This window comes from Podarcis tiliguerta, assembly GCF_965153285.1.
Source record: "Podarcis tiliguerta genome assembly, chromosome: 13".
NCBI lineage: Eukaryota > Metazoa > Chordata > Lepidosauria > Squamata > Lacertidae > Podarcis > Podarcis tiliguerta.
The window spans coordinates 21123531-21139395 of NC_139546.1; the positions used below are offsets into that span (position 1 = coordinate 21123531).

General features: G+C 42.4%; 1 protein-coding gene across 8 annotated transcripts in view; it reads left to right on the top strand.

Moving 5' to 3' along the window:
* Positions 1–15865, top strand: part of SKAP1 (src kinase associated phosphoprotein 1) — a 308856-nt gene that overhangs the window by 42478 nt on the left and 250513 nt on the right. The gene's annotated exons all lie outside the window — the stretch shown is intronic.

Consider the following 15865-nt stretch of genomic DNA (forward strand, 5'->3'; position numbering starts at 1 on the left):
AAAAGTCAAGATTCAGTTTGTTTTTAATTTCAGAAATGTCCAAATGTTGCTTTTGACTTTGTGGGGTACTTCAAAATCATAATCATGACATGCCGTAATAATTGCTGGTATCAAATCGACAAATTCAGTACTTTTAAAATAACTTTTTTTCCTTCCTAGAGCCTTTCACGCTGAAATATTCTGTAATTGTGAATTTAAGAAATGTTAATTTGAGGAAATTTGCATGAGGAATGTTTGCTTCAACCTTCCCCCAAGTTTAATGTTTAAGTTTAATGCATAGCACATCATATTGTGGAGGGTCACTTGAGTAGTGTACAACTACACATTCTTCAAAGGTGACTCCTTCCACCCACTGGCCTTCATTTATCTGGACACTTTCTTTTTCTTTCATTGAAAGTTGACATTCTCATGGTACCTTTTGTATGTATATTCATATTGCTGTGGACAGGTTGCTTTACATTCTTTAAAGTCCTTAAAACAGAATTATTGTCCGTTGTAGAAAAACAGGTTCATTACTGGAAAACATTTTGCTGAATTTCTGTAGGAAAACCAATTGATTAAGGGCTTTTTGTTTTACTTGCTTTTTTTCATTAATCATTTTTAGCATCATTTTTTCAGTGTTCAGCCATGAGAGTAGTAGCTTAAAGAAGAAGAAGAAGAAGCCTGGGGTTCTTGCAACACTTTAGAGGTTGCACATAAGTCCTTTGTGTCCATGTACACAAAACTTTCACATTTACCACCCTTCTGTATTTGAGGAAACTAAATGGATTTAGATTGATGCAGGCCCCACCTGCATAGTTTCAGATGGTCATGAGTGCTTCAGCATAATTCTTTGCTTGAGGAATCTGTAGAAGGAAAGGATATTGCGCTCACATAGTAACAGGGTCCACCAGCTTTGTGAGGTGATCTGGGTAACTGCTACTGGATTATTCACTAGCATCCAAAGAGAGGGTGCTAACCACATTATGTAGCCTGGACAGAGTGCTTTGATGCTAACATGGGCCAATGATGTTTTCAGTTTTTCATGAGGAGGGCTATTTTTGTGCAACGTAGATGTCTGTAGCCCAAAGAGCAACAGTTTTGCCATGACAAAAAGAAATATAGAGATGGTACAAAGATGCATACACCCTTTTACAGAAGTCCACACTTCCACATGGGAAATATATGAGGAGTAATGCTTGAGGTTTGTTTGTTTGTTTGTTTGTTTAGGAGTCTTGAGTAAGACAAAGGATGAGTGTAAGGGTATTGGGTTGATTTTATTCCTCCCCTAATGATCAGGGCTTCTCTGGTCTGACCAAAAGACCAAGAAGGAAGACAGCTGTCTTAAGCTCTGAGATGTAAAAAAGACTGTAGCTAGTGAACCAGTTAGAGCTGGGAATAGGTACTCTTAGCACTGAAGCCACCTGATTTCAATATGGCTCCTGGAGCCCAAGCAACAAACCTGTTCTTTCAGTGGGACTGCAACTCTGCCTAGAACAGGACACCCCATGAAACTCCAGACATGGAAACTGTCCCTGCCCATAGCTCCTCCATCTTGTCTGGAATTAGTTTCAATTTATTGGCCCACATCCAGCCGATCACCACCTTCAGACTGGGTCAGTATCTGTGCTGCCTCTCCTGATTCAGATGGTACAGAGAAATATTGGGTGTGACCAACATATTAATAACACTTTGCTCCAAATCCACTGATGGCAGCTCCCAGCAGCTTCAAATAGATGTTAAATAGAATGGAAGACAGGATAAACCCTGTGGAACCCTTCAGGTGAATTCCCATGGAGAGGTCTTCTATTGCTCCTCTCTGAAATCACCCCATGCATAGGAACAAAAATACTTTAAGATGTCTGTTTGCAGCCCGTAATCCATAGAGGCATTCCAGGAGGATGCCATGGTCAGTGGCATCAAAAGCCACTTAGAAGTCAAAGCATCAGCACTCCGATATCCCACTTCTGACAAAGATCAAATCAAGACAACTAAGGCAGTTTTTCCTGCCAAAACTCAGTCTTAGTTGGATTGGAATGGGTCTAGACAATCTCCTTCCTCCAAGTATGCCTGAAGTTGCATCATCACTGCCTTCTTGATTTCCTTGCAAAAAAGGGGATATTGGCGATTGGGCAAAGGTTGTCTAACACTTTCTGGTCCAGGCTGGTCCTCTTAAGAAAGTGGTATACCACTGCTGATACCAGTGGTCACCAGCATTTATTGTAGCAGCATTAATCCTCCTGCAGTGAGGCATTTATCACTCCCTGGACCCACCCACTCAATCCCCTTTGGAAGCTTTTATTAGCAGATATGGGCAAGGGTCGAGAAGGCATGTGGTAGACTGAATTCCTTCCAATAGCTTTCTCACATGTTCAGGTCATACTAATTGAAACTGATCCAGTAAAAAATGAGCAGATGGTGTGCTGGACACTTATATAGGACTAGTGCTAATTTTGGATGGATTCAAGTGATTTTATCCTCAAAGTGCTTCACTAATCTGCCACAGCAGGCCTCTGATGGTACCATCATCTCCTCCATCTGGGTAGAAACCCTTTGCCAAATGGAAAAGCTCTGCTGGATAGGTACTAGAGGATGTACTGGTGGCAGAGAAATAGGTCCTCTTCACCACCATCATGGTCACATGGTAGGCCCAACAATGTGCTTGTACCTGTGTTCGGTGAGATATGTCTCAGGATGGTACACCACTTGTGATTCAGCCATCATCCTTCTTGCTTTATCACCTGTAGCTCCCTGGAATAATAAGGAAATTTCAAGGCTCCATAACTTTGAAGAGGGCACCTGGGAATATTTGTATGGAGGTCCCTTCCCTTTCTGTCTCTCTCTGTTCCATAGTGACACCAGGGTCTCAACAGGAGCTCTGATCATGTCAGAGCCTTGAATAATTTCTTTGATTTTATAAAGTCTCTAAACACCTTAATGGGTCCTGCACCCCTGATGCCACAAATCCAAATCTTGCCAAAAAATGATCCATCTATGACAATGGGTTCACCACAAACCCTAATACCAACAGATCCCTGCCTAACTCTCTTGCAAAGACCAGATTCAGGGTATGTCCTGTGACATGGGTTGGGTCATAATGGATGTGGTGGTGGTTCCCCTAAGCATGCAGAATGGATTTTTGTACACATTTGCACATGTTGATAGTAATTATCTGAACAGCAGTGCTTTAAAAACCCCCACTAAGGTAGAGAAGGGGTGTATAGAGAAGATAGAACAGTCAGCAAAATAATCCATATTAGCTTAATTCCTTTCATTGTCTTAAGAAATAAAATTCCAGCATGATAGCCACTCACCCCCCTCCATTTACTGTCATGGAGTGGAGGGGGGCAGAGCTCTACTTCCAACACATGCTCATTGCTGGCAACACAGAAATGTCAGAAATGCAGTGGTGCCTAGAATTCCCACTAGGATGGTGTTATCACATTTTAATATGAGTCTCGGTGCTTCTAATTGCTTTCAAATCATTGTTTTCCTGCATTTCCTTGATGAACCGGGCATCTGGCGTCATTGGAGAGACGGTAAAGCAGACAGCTGTGTTCGGAATTAAAAAAAACCCCTGATTGGAACACATAAAAGGCATAAAAATTAGATTTTTCTTCCTCCAAGAAATGTTTACATCTATATTTTTTTAAAAAAATAAACTTTCACTATTTGTGTTCATTTGTTAAGCAGTCATAGGGCTGTATTAGGGCTCTTCACATCAGTTCATTTTTGTGTGTAATGCATTTGGATTGTATTTGACATATCTATTTTAATATGCTGAATTTATTGTTGAGCTGCCTGCTTTGACAGGTCTGATCTAATAGGGAATGCAAACCAAAGCAGTTAGAATGGCTTCTAAGCTTGCTTTCTATTTTCAAGGCTAAGGTGTGTGTGTATGTATGTAATAGGATGGTTCTTGATAATGTTAAGTGTGCTTAGGCCCTATTGAAATATATATGAAAAGTTAGTCACAACTAACTTGATTCCATTAGCTTCAATGAGACCTAAGGTTGGACAACTTAGCCTGGATCCAAATGGTGAAAGAAAGAATTCTGTGTCTAGATAGAGATAGCTGTGTGTAATGTATATTCCAAGAATATTGTGCCCCATAGGCGTCTGCTTTCCACATTTCCTTTCTCATTGATAGTCTTCATCTCAGCAGTACTTCCCTCAAGCTTTAGCTTGTGCTTCTGGAAATCTGTGGTTAGCAGTTGTCCAGAATCATTTTCCCTACTAGCTTTCCAAAGAAGAAGAAGAAGAAGAAGAAGAAGAAGAAGAAGAAGAAGAAGAAGAAGAAGAAGGGTCTGCAAGACAGAGCTGTTCCACCAGGCCTTTGGCCAAGTCACAGTCTGACCCCCTCCTTTGGTAGAACTCTAGCCCAATGGTTGCCATTAATTTGATTCTGAATTGATTTTAGAATGTATTTCAATTAATTGATTGTGATTTTATGTAAACTGTGTTACTTTTACTGTTGTTAGCCGCTCTGAGCTCTGCTTCGGCTGGGGAGGGCGGGAGATAAATAAATTATTATTATTATTATTAAGAAAAAAGAAGAAGAATTAATCAATTAAGAAATAGCAGGACATATAAAATAACACTTCTGGCTCTTCTTATATAGCATACCTCATGTATTCAAAGTGCTTCACATAGGTTATCTCAATGGTCATTGTCATGATTATATACGTATATATTAAAATAGAGAGCTGAGGCTGGGAGAAAGATAGCTTTCCTTTAGGCTACAATCCTATAGTACAGTACAAACTTTCTGAGGAGTAGGTGCTGTTAAACACAGTAAGGCTTTCTTCTGAAGAGATATGTATAGGATTGCACTGTAAAGATGACTAGGTAAGATGTGTTTGTGGCATAAGTGAGGCTTGTAGTAGGAACTTCTCAGTTCACACTCCTGGTTGCTCTGTTACAATGGTGCAGGGAGGAAGAATAAGGGTGTTTGACATTCCTGATAGGGATGTTGGTTGTCATCTGACAGGAGTCCATAATGTCTGATCCACACTCAATACAACAGTCTTGCTGCCATAATTGAAGTTACTTGGGGGAGGGGGAGAATTGCTTCCCCTAGCAGCTCAATCATACAGAGCAACATCCAACTTGTTCTTAAATTTTGACTGATATTTCCATTCCTTGACTATATACAAGTGTGTGTATAAGGAGAAAGAGAGAGAATTGGTTTCCGGACCAGAAAGCAGGGAAATGTACTGCACTAAGTGTGGAGCTGCCCTTTTAAGCCATGCTACAGCCACACAGTGGTAACTTATGCTTGTGCTTTAGTGCAACGAGTGACAGAAGGTAGATTGGGATCCCCTTAGTGCTCAAAGTGCCACCCCACTTTTCAGGTGGATATTAAATTTGGCCTAACCATCTCCTCTTAATTTTTCCTCCCGCTTTGGGCATTGGATCTCTGCATGCTTTGCAACTAACAGGAGCAACAACTAGAGATTCTATCCCCCTTACATCTTATTTAATTGGGTGGGAGGTGTGAAGTGAATTTTTCTGTAAAATAACTTGGAGCTCAGTTTTGGTGCAGAACATAAATTCCTGGGCTGAGGCAGCCTCCTATTAATTTTTGTGCATATCTGTCCCCTCTGTTCCCCACCATTATTTTGTACCTGACCTACTCAGTTTGTAGATCCCATAACCCTGAAGTCTGTTTGCCCCTGCTTTATACAGAACTTGAAGAGATTTGGATGTGGGGCAGAAGGATAAGGTTTCCTGTGCTAGATTTTAAAGCTAGGAATCTTTTTTTTAATCAAGCCCTACACCTACTGAATTGAATTGCTATAGAGGTGAAGGTGCTGTATCTGCTGGCTTTTCTATATATACACATCCAAATACTTTACTTCTGCTATAACTGTTTTGCTCTTGGTATTCTTGTCCATGTAGTTATGACAAGGATAAGTGGCAAATCGTTAAAGCAGCAACCAAGAATGCAAGATTTTGCTGTTACAAGTGAATTAGTCCTCTTTGAAGCCAAAGAGGAGTGTTCTTGAATTAATGGAGTGTGCCTAGATTTTTTGGCTAAGTTCTGTTTACTCAAATGTCCTTGCTCTCTTGATGTGCTGAGGGGTTCTTGCATAAGTTGTAAGCAAAAATCAGAAACTCTGGCCTGCCTTGGATTTATGATGTGACTTAAGCTGCCAGGGGTAAAGCACCAGATTGTCAATATTTATGCCTCGTTGTTAAAATATATATTCTGCTGAGTGCTTGGGGTTCCTTTTGCTGTTGAAGTGGAGGTAACAGAACTTGGATCTCTCTCTTTCTCTTTAGAATTAATTGTGATGTTATAGAGGGGCTTAATTCCAGCCAGGATTCAGACTCAAATTTGCTTTTAGAATAGAAAGAATGAAGATGCATGCTTCTGAGCAAGTGCAAAGTGCTTTTTCTCCCAGGAAATAACTGCAGCTTGCCTTCTATACCTGGGTTTAGTGAGTAGGGCTTCCTGGAACTAGAATGTGATTTTAGGAAACAAAAGCTTGAACCCCAGCAACTCAGTCATAGGGTTCAAAGGAGTCTTGTAGGCTATCTACTCCAACTCCCTGCTCGATGAAGTAAAACCAGAGCTAAAGCATCCCCTACAGATGGTTTAGGGACGCGGGTGGCGCTGTGGGTAAAAGCCTCAGTGCCTAGGGCTTGCCGATCGAAAGGTCGGCGGTTCGAATCCCCGCGGTGGGGTGCGCTCCCGTTGTTCGGTCCCAGCGCCTGCCAACCTAGCAGTTCGAAAGCACTCCCGGGTGCAAGTAGATAAATAGGGACCGCTTACTAGCGGGAAGGTAAACGCCGTTTCCGTGTGCGGTTCTGGCTCGCCAGAGCAGCGATGTCACGCTGGCCACATGACCCTGAAGTGTCTCCGGACAGCACTGGCCCCCGGCCTCTTGAGTGAGATGGGCGCACAACCCTAGAGTCTGTCAAGACTGGCCCGTACGGGCAGGGGTACCTTTACTTTTTTACAGATGGTTTTCCAGACACTGCTTGAGGGGAACCCATGCTAGGTAACTGGTTCCAGTGCTGAATTGCTTTTAGTGTCAATGATTTTTGCCTAATGCTCAAACTGAAATCTGCCTTCCAGTATATTAATCTTATTATATCTAGTACTACCCTCTGGAGGACCAGAAAAGAAGTCTTTGCCCTTATCTATGTGACAACCCCTTGGGTTTTTTAAGGGTGCTAAGATGTCCCTGGGGACACGGGTAGCGCTGTGGGTTAAACCACAGAGCCTAGGGCTTGCCGATCAGAAGGTCGGCGGTTCGAATCCCTGCAACGGGGTGAGCTCCCGTTGCTCGGTCCCTGCTCCTGCCAACCTAGCAGTTCAAAAGCACGTCAAAGTGCAAGTAGATAAATAGGTACCGCTCTGGCGGGAAGGTAAACGGTGTTTCTGTGCGCTGTCCTGGTTCGCCAAAAGCAGCTTAGTCATGCTGGCCACATGACCCGGAAGCTGTATGCCGGCTCCCTCAGCCAATAAAGCGAGATGAGTGCTGCAACCCCAGAGTCGGTCACAACTGGACCTAACGGTCAGGGGTACCTTTACCTTAAGGTGTCCCTACTCACTCTTCTATGCTTCAGACTAAATGTACTGAGTTCCTTCAACTTTCCCCCTGTCCTAGGGCTTGTATTTTCCCTTTGTTCCTCTTTCCTGACTGCGCCTGGAATACTGTGTACAGTTATGGTCACCACACTTCATAAACAATATTATAGAGCTGGGAAAGCTTCTTCTTTGGGACCAAGTGCTTAGACACAGCAATCTGCCCTCTCGCTATTAAGAAAGCTCTGCTGATGTGGTTAGCACAGTAGCCTGAGATGAGAAGAGGAGCAGAGTTTCCAGTAAGGCAGAGAGAAAGTGAGACAGAGAAGTCCTTGGGGAATGTCTGGGATTCATTCTGCTAAACACCTTTGTTGAGCATATTATGCTGCTGGATAAGGGAGGACCAAATATTTACTAACCTTGTTCAGGGAAACAAGGAATTTCCTTGGCAGTGTTTTACCAGTTGCTGGAAACCTTAGGAGGGGAAAGTGCTGTTTCATTCTGGTCCTGCTTGTCGACTTCTCATAGACATCCGGTTGGCCATTGTGAAAACAGGATGCTGTCCATTGGCCTGGACCAGCAGGCTCTTCTTAAATCCCACATCATCTCTGTGTTGAACAATTTGTAACCTACAAATTCCATGCAGGTGAGTAAGGAGGGTCAGATTGCTCTAGTTGTCTTCCACTAGCTCACTTGCTTTCTATGCAAGCTGCAAAGGGAGGAACGTTTCTTACCTGCAAAGAGGCTAGTAGCCTACATTTCTACACTAGCTATGAAGTATGGCCAACATGCAAATACACAGTGCTAGCCTGTTAACAGGTGAGTGTAAAAATGTGAAGTTTAATAACTTCTGTGAGAAGGAAATAGAGCAGGCTCTTAAAGGCTGTACCCTGAATTTAACAACATAGTCTAGACTAGAGTTTCTCAACCTTTTTCTGACTGTGGCCCTATTCCAACCTTGTTTCCTTCCTGTCCGTCCCCCCCCCCCGTCCTACCAGTAGAAAGGTAGCTATTTAAATGTTTTGTTTGTAAATAGAACAGCACCCCACACACTAACACTGCTGCAGCCACGTACGTTGCCTGTGGCAAATGAGATGTGGACAGCTTGGTGCGCATAGCAGTGGAGTGTAGAAGTAGGAGGGAGAAGGAAGTGGAAGTGACATGTGGCGATCTATCCACTGGAACACAGTGTTACTTCTCTGTTCATTCTACTTCTCTATTTTCTTTTTTCTTAGTGACTTCTCTGTCTCCTTCATTTCTCACTTCCCTCTATGGACCCCTAGCCTCATGCCGTGGCCCCCCATTTATGTTATTTTCACCTGTGGATCCCCTTGGAATATCCTGGGAGCCCCTAGGGGGCCATATGGCCCCTAGTTGAGAAACACTGCTCTAGATGAGTTCTAACTCTTACTTAAACCTTGGTTGTTTTTTGTTTACTACTGACCTTCATTAAGACCACAATATATTTCCTGCTGAATCATGCATTCTGTTCCTATTTTGCAGTCAGCTAAATGTTTTTGACCGGTGCTCATAAGGCATGAAGGTGATGACCTGCCTCTGTTTGTCTGCAAGCTACTGGGCATATTTCACTAAAGTTTGGTGGTGTCTGCCCAAAGAGATTATAATCTCTACTAGATTGAGGTAACATGGATAGAAGGAGAGGCTGATGATTTATTTATTGCTACTTTTTATTGATTAATTTCTTCAGTGCTTTTAGTTGAGCAGCAGTTAATAAAAGTGTATTGAATTAAAGAATGAGTAAAAGCAACCTAAATACACAAATACATGAATGACCGTTCCTGGTTGTCATTGGCCTGATATATACAACAAACTATTTTTTTTACTTAGTGAGAGTGTATCTGATCCTGGAGAGGAGCTTATTGCCATTTTGCTTCTCCCTGCCCTGTTAACTGCACTGAACTAAGCCAAGGTTTAGCATAATGTGCCATCAGAACCAGGCCTCAATTTAAGATTTCTTCTTGCTAATTGTGAGTTGTAACTGAGGCTTGTTCTTAAATCGTACAGAGTTGAACCGTGACATTAATTTAAAACAGGTTCTAGGTCTGAGTGTTAATAAAACCCTCAGTCTAATTGTTTAAAATGCATTTTCAGCTTTTAGCTAGTTTGCCTCTCCTGATTCCATGGGTCCTCCCCCCCCCTTTCTCAAGAGGAGGTTGAGGATATTGGTCAGCTTCACAAAGAACATAGAATTACCTGGGATCAGAGTAAAGATGCTAAATGTGCAGTAGAATGTGGAGTTAGGTAAGAAGTAAAAAAAATAAGGCTTTCTTTTGAGTTTTATGGCTCTCGTCATTTAATGAAATGCTAGAATTGTAGGACTGAGCTTTAAGGAACCTTTGGGCTGTGAGAGCCTTCTGAACTGAGGCACATCCTCTCTGTGAATCTCTGGGAGCCAAGCATCTGCAGCAAAGAATGGGGGTGGTACAACTGCTTTCTGTTTGAAGAAATCTCAAGGGATACTTAAATGAGCACATGTCCCCACCATTATTTTATGCTCATGATGAACCACAGAGAGGTAAAGAAATGGCACCTCTGGGAATTGTGTACATGATATATTGTCTCCATGTAATGTCACCTGAGCCATGGATTAGCACAATGAGAGTGTCTAGGGATTTCTAAAGCCATCAGGCTGGTGCTGAGCTTTAAGCAGACACTGCTCAAATTCTATTAAAACTTTCCTTTTTCACCATGAGGGCTAGAAACTTTCATGTACTTCTGGTAAAATGCAGGCTATGCCAGCTTGCTCCTAACAGGAGGAAATAATCTGAATGTTGATACGTGAGGAAGAACTGTGGTTATAGTTTCTAATAAATGCGCCTTCACTTGAGAGCTAAGTTTAGCACACAGGGAGCCAGGAATACATAAACAGGCATCTTCCTTGATGTGGGTTACACCCCCATGATTTTGCTGTTATGGTTTTGCTCTGCTGGACTTCCAACAAGGATTGCAGAAAGTGTGCCACCTTCCTCAGAACATGTAGGACCTGGCTGAGAGAGACTTTCCTGTCCATTAGAGCCACACCAGTGTAATCAAATCATAACATCCAAATTGTGAAATGATTTGGAGCAGTAGTAAATAAGTGGTGACTCTTGTCTTAGTTCTGATCAGTTGAGTTTACCTCTTGCCTGACCACCATTTTCTTGCAGTAATACAGAATTTGGTTTTTTTTTTTTTAAAAAAAGAACTTTCGACCAACTTGCCCTATTTGTAGCTTCACAAAATAATGAATATTAAATGCAAGGCTGGTGTGTGTGTGTGTGTGTGCGCGCGTGCACATCGGGCACCTTTTGGGGCCTGTGCCCCAGTAGGGGCCCTGTTGCCAGTCTGTGGCGCCTTCTGGTCCTGCTGCCACCGTTACTTTCTGTTGCTGTTCATCGTCTTCTTTGAGTGGATGAGTAGGAAAAGAAGAGAGAAAGGGGCAGTAATAGTCTTTGCATACTTTCTCTCTCTGGAACATGATGCGAATTAGACCCAGAGGTAAACAAATGGACAGTGGCAAGGAGGAGGAGATGGATGTTCTTGGCATGGGCTGCACTACGATCATCTTGCTCTTGCCCCTCCCTCCAAGACTCTGTAACCTGCACTGCTTAAATGTTCACACCTTTTCACAAATTGCCCCAAATAACATTACCAGTTCATCACCTCACAGGATTTGCTTGATGATTATGTCCCCCTATGAATAAAGTGACACTACACCTGCTTCATTTCAAAGATTGCCCAATACACACCTGCAGCTATTTTGGAAAGGCTGCTCCCCACCAGCTATGCTGGTCTGTTACAACAAAAACAACACATCCCTGTGGTACCTTTTAAATTTGGGATGGGGAACCAGTGGCCCTCCAGATGTTGGACTTCAACACCCATCAGACCTACCCAACATGGTTAGGGATTATGGAAGTGTAATCAGGTGGCATCTGGAGGGCCACGGGTTACCCCTCGCTGCTTAAAAGACTAACAAGTTGTAGCATGAGTTTCCACAAACCAGAGTCTTAATTTGTCAGGGGCAAAAGTAAGGCAGCATTTCAGCAATAAGGGCTGATGTAGGGAAAACACGCCTTGTGGAAGGAGCACGTCCACTGACAAGTGACAGAAGGCAAGAATGGAAAATGCAAACCTACTTTGCAAATGTGTCCTGGATTTAAAATGAGTGTCCAGTGCATATTAAATAGCATTGTAATAGTACACAGGTGCACACAAAGTGCTGTGAGAAGAATCGTGTTGCTGGTGAGAATGCTAATTTACATAAGCCAGAGGGAGGGTTCACCCACAGAGTTAGGTGCCTGTACAAAGGGGTGTCATAGATTAATCCCTGCAGAGTTAAGACTGTGTGTGCTTTTTAAGTATTGTTGTTTATGCTATGTAAATTCCCATATAATAGCCTTCTCAACACATGATACAGTCAGTCTAGGCTAGGGCTTGATTTCCTTCATTGTAGCCTTTTAAGTTTAGATTTATTTTTTTAAAGCAATCCAGTCTATATTTTGACCACCAAACAGAAAGAGGGCAGAATTTTTATGCAGACTTTTAATCCATTTTATCCATTTCCCTTCAGTTGCACCCCCCCCAACAAACATTATTTACAAGCACTTTAGTTGCCCTTTTCCTGGTTTCCTTAAAGTCTATGCTTGCTGTTCTTTAACAATAGTAGATCCCACCCCCCTTCTCTCCTTCCTTTGGGCTGGAATTTCCTCTTTCCAAGGCTAGGTTTGCTTTTTGAAATATGCTTGGCCACTGTTTGCTTGCCTATGTCGTTTTGGTTACTGCCATCTGCCTCCTCTATGAATGTCAGGAAGCTTGTCAGGGGACAGCAATAGGGTTAAAAAATTGATTTGTGCTTGTTTATGTTCATTCTCTTCTTTTTAAATATTCTCCTATTGTTGAGAAGATAGAAGATTTGCCTTGCTTTTTCAGGCAAGAAAAAAAATGTTGCACACTGCAGCCCTCCCTACTGGCTAAACTAGACTACTGCAACTTGGAAGGAAACCAGTATTCAGCAAGAGAGAACTGAATTGTTGGGTCCCCCCACTTGACAGTTTGCCTGCCAATAGCAGTAGAGATCCCTTTTGTCTCATGAATATTTACCAGGGCTGCCCCTCTCCTTCCCAGGCACCGTGATCAGCATTTTAGAAAATAGCATGGCAACCAGGCCATCCTAAGGTCTTGCAGAGGCCCCTCAGCCCTGAAAATTAGAGAATTAAAACAACATAATCTTACCATTAGAAAAGCAAAATTTGCAGGAATGTAAGTCACCTGGATATTAACACTGGGTAAATGAATTGTGTGTGTTTTTAATAGTAAAACAGCATTATGCTGGTTAAAACACACACTGTTAGAATTCTTTTTACTGAAGTAAGACAGTGAAGTGAGCATTGTGATACATTAACTCTCTTCCAAGGTAACCATGAACTACACAGGAGTGCAAATAAATGGAAGGGGCATGGAGCACAGCAGGGATATCAGGCTGGGAGTCTGGTTGACCTGACTGACCTCCTATACCCCTTTAAAATGTGGCTCTTTTGGGGGAGTGTTATTGGGTTATTGTTATTGTTTGATTTTATATATTGTGATCTTTTCTGTGAACTGCCCTGAGACCTCTGGGTATAGGGCGGTATATAAATTCAATAAATAATAATAATCCTGAAATCCTGAAATCTGCAGGCAGCACGTAATCTATTTTTAGGTTTTCTATCATGTATCATTAAAAGTAGGGCCTTCTCAGTGGTGCCATCCAGGCCTTGAGAGCTTTGTGCACAGCTGTGTGGAAGGATCTGTGGACTGGGGAGATGCTTCTTTTAGCAGGAGCCACATACCCCATTATCCCTGCTCTCTTACTAGGCCCCACTGGCTTCAGTTCAATTCACTCATCCACCAAATCTAGCATGAGAGGGTGTAAGTGAACACTGTGAGCTGTCTGGGTCTTCCATTGGCAGAGGGGTTTCAGATTGACTACTCTTCTTTGAGGTTCTGCAAAGGGGGAAAAGAAAGAAGACACTTGTGAAGGTGTGGTGATAATAGGTATGATAGCTCTTTCTTGGTTCCTCTAGTTTGCTCTTCTAGAGCACCAGCTGAAAGGCTGAGAACTAAGCAACTTCTCCCTCCAGCTTGCCAGACTCATACTCAGGATATGCTACGCATGCTCATGTGCCCTCCTTTTGTATCATGTTCCTCACAGCTTAAGCTATATTTTAGAAGCAGTTGCTATGGCTGCCAATGGAAATATTGCTATCAATAAGCATGTGTACCATTTACTTGTTTTGTTGGTGTCCCTTTTAAACAGCTTTCACCCCAGTCCTGCAAAGTGCTTTGAATAGAGGGGGAGTGCTATTGGGACAAAAGTCTCAAAATCAGTGGCTACAGGCACTGTGTGCACTTCTGGAATAGTGTATCAGACCCTTCTCTTCTAGTACTTGCCTGGCAACAACTGTTTCTTTTCCACAATTTTTTAAAACATGCAGTGCAGCAGAACAAGTCGACATGATAGTGCTCCTTTGTTGGAGACCTCTTTAGAGAGAAACTGTCTTCCAATAAAAAGTCATCGCTTCATCTGCTTTGCACACACACACATCTCTTTCATAGGGATTATCACAGCGACAATGCTATTAAACCCTGTGGCATTTTAGTAGTCCGTTAATTTGCTTTTCACTTTGTTTGATTAGCAAACTGGAGTACCTTAATGAACAAAATTAGCTCTGAGACGCCATTTTTATCTGTATCACTGAATCTAAGGCCAAAAGGGACCTTTGGATAACCCAGTCTGAGTTGATGTTTGTTGTCAGCTATCCTGCCCTATGTTGCTTTCTGCAGACAAAACCACAATCAATGTTGTGCTGGAATTTAGTGGTAGCCTGTGTTGGTTTGTTTTAAAATTTGTGTTTTTTAATTTTGGCTAAGCCATCCTAAGGTTTATTCCAGGCATCGTTGGTAAAGCCCTTCCAAACTGTTGAATCTAGCGGCAGTGGTCCTGGTGGGGGTGTGCCCTGACCAGTAACCCAGATACTCCACTAGCAAGCTCTGTAGTTTTTGTAGACACATCAGCTTGACCATCGCTTCAGGAAAAATCTTTTGAGTCAGGCCCTACAAGTGCATTTGAGGATCCCACTTTCTTGGTTTGTGTAGCCCAAAGAATTGGATCTAAGGACTGGACTAAAAGTTGGAAGCAGGAAAAATTATGTGTGTTGTGAGGTGGCCTATCCAAAGGTGCTTGATCTGGAGGGTTGCATACTTTAGGTTCCAAACCTCTGCTGTAATCCTGCATCCAGATGGTGTTGTGAGTTAAACGGTCCTGTTATTTAAAAGTTCGCTGTAGCTTTGTGAAGGTAATTAGTAACATTTTTTATTAGATATTTGCAGATTTGAGCATTTTTTTACATGCTAATATTAGCTCTGAACTGTGAGGGTTTTGGGGGGCGGGCGGCAGGGGGGAAGCTATGTCCTCAATCCTGTCTTAGAAGCTGAGCTTTCTGTTATTGAAGCCTTTCACTCTCATTCCAGATGCTTATAAGCTGCTGGTAGTTACCTTTGTGGGGAGGGGTACACCAGTGCACTTTGCATTTGCTCAGAGGCACTCTTACTGTTATTACTTCATTTGTTTCTAGGGATAAGTCATTGCATTGAAGAGCAGGTTCTTGGCCTAGGAAGTGCCAGCTAAGCCCTGGCTGGAGCTGCCCCATAACATTCAAATTGGCTCCAAGATTTGCACTTATTGGTGCTGAAAGCTACCTAACAGCATACATTCAAATGGGTATTTAGGAACCGATGAGGCCTACAAGCCATTCTCACTGAGAAACGGTGTGCGTTTTTCTAGTTCATAAATGTGTTCAAAAAGGGATGTAATTTATAATGGCAATGTTGACAGAGCCTTTAACTACAGCCCTGCAAAATGGGAGGCCGTGATATCATTTTTATGTGTGAAAAAGGTTTACAAGTGCAGCTGCATTTCTTCTCGATAGCCAATAATTCAGGGGAACGGCTGCAGTAAGGAGTGTTAAGCTGCAGTATCAATAACACTTCTGCAAATCTGTTTTGGGAATGTGCATTATTGTTAAATTAGTCTCTGAAAATCTGGAGATACTGACACCATGGAGCATGAAGGCAGATGGAGTCTGGATCATCAGCTTTTATTTCCAATGAGATACTTGAGGGTTCATTAGTTAGAAGCGGGATTTTTGGTTTCTTCCTACAGGCTTTCAAATATTCAGGCAGAGTAAGGGACTTTTGCTTCCTTCCTGACAGGAACTAGTCCATCATAAAAGCATAAACTCAACCCGGTTAATATTGATTTTTTTCTAACCTAAAAAGGCTCTTAATGAAGCTCCAGGTACCCAGATA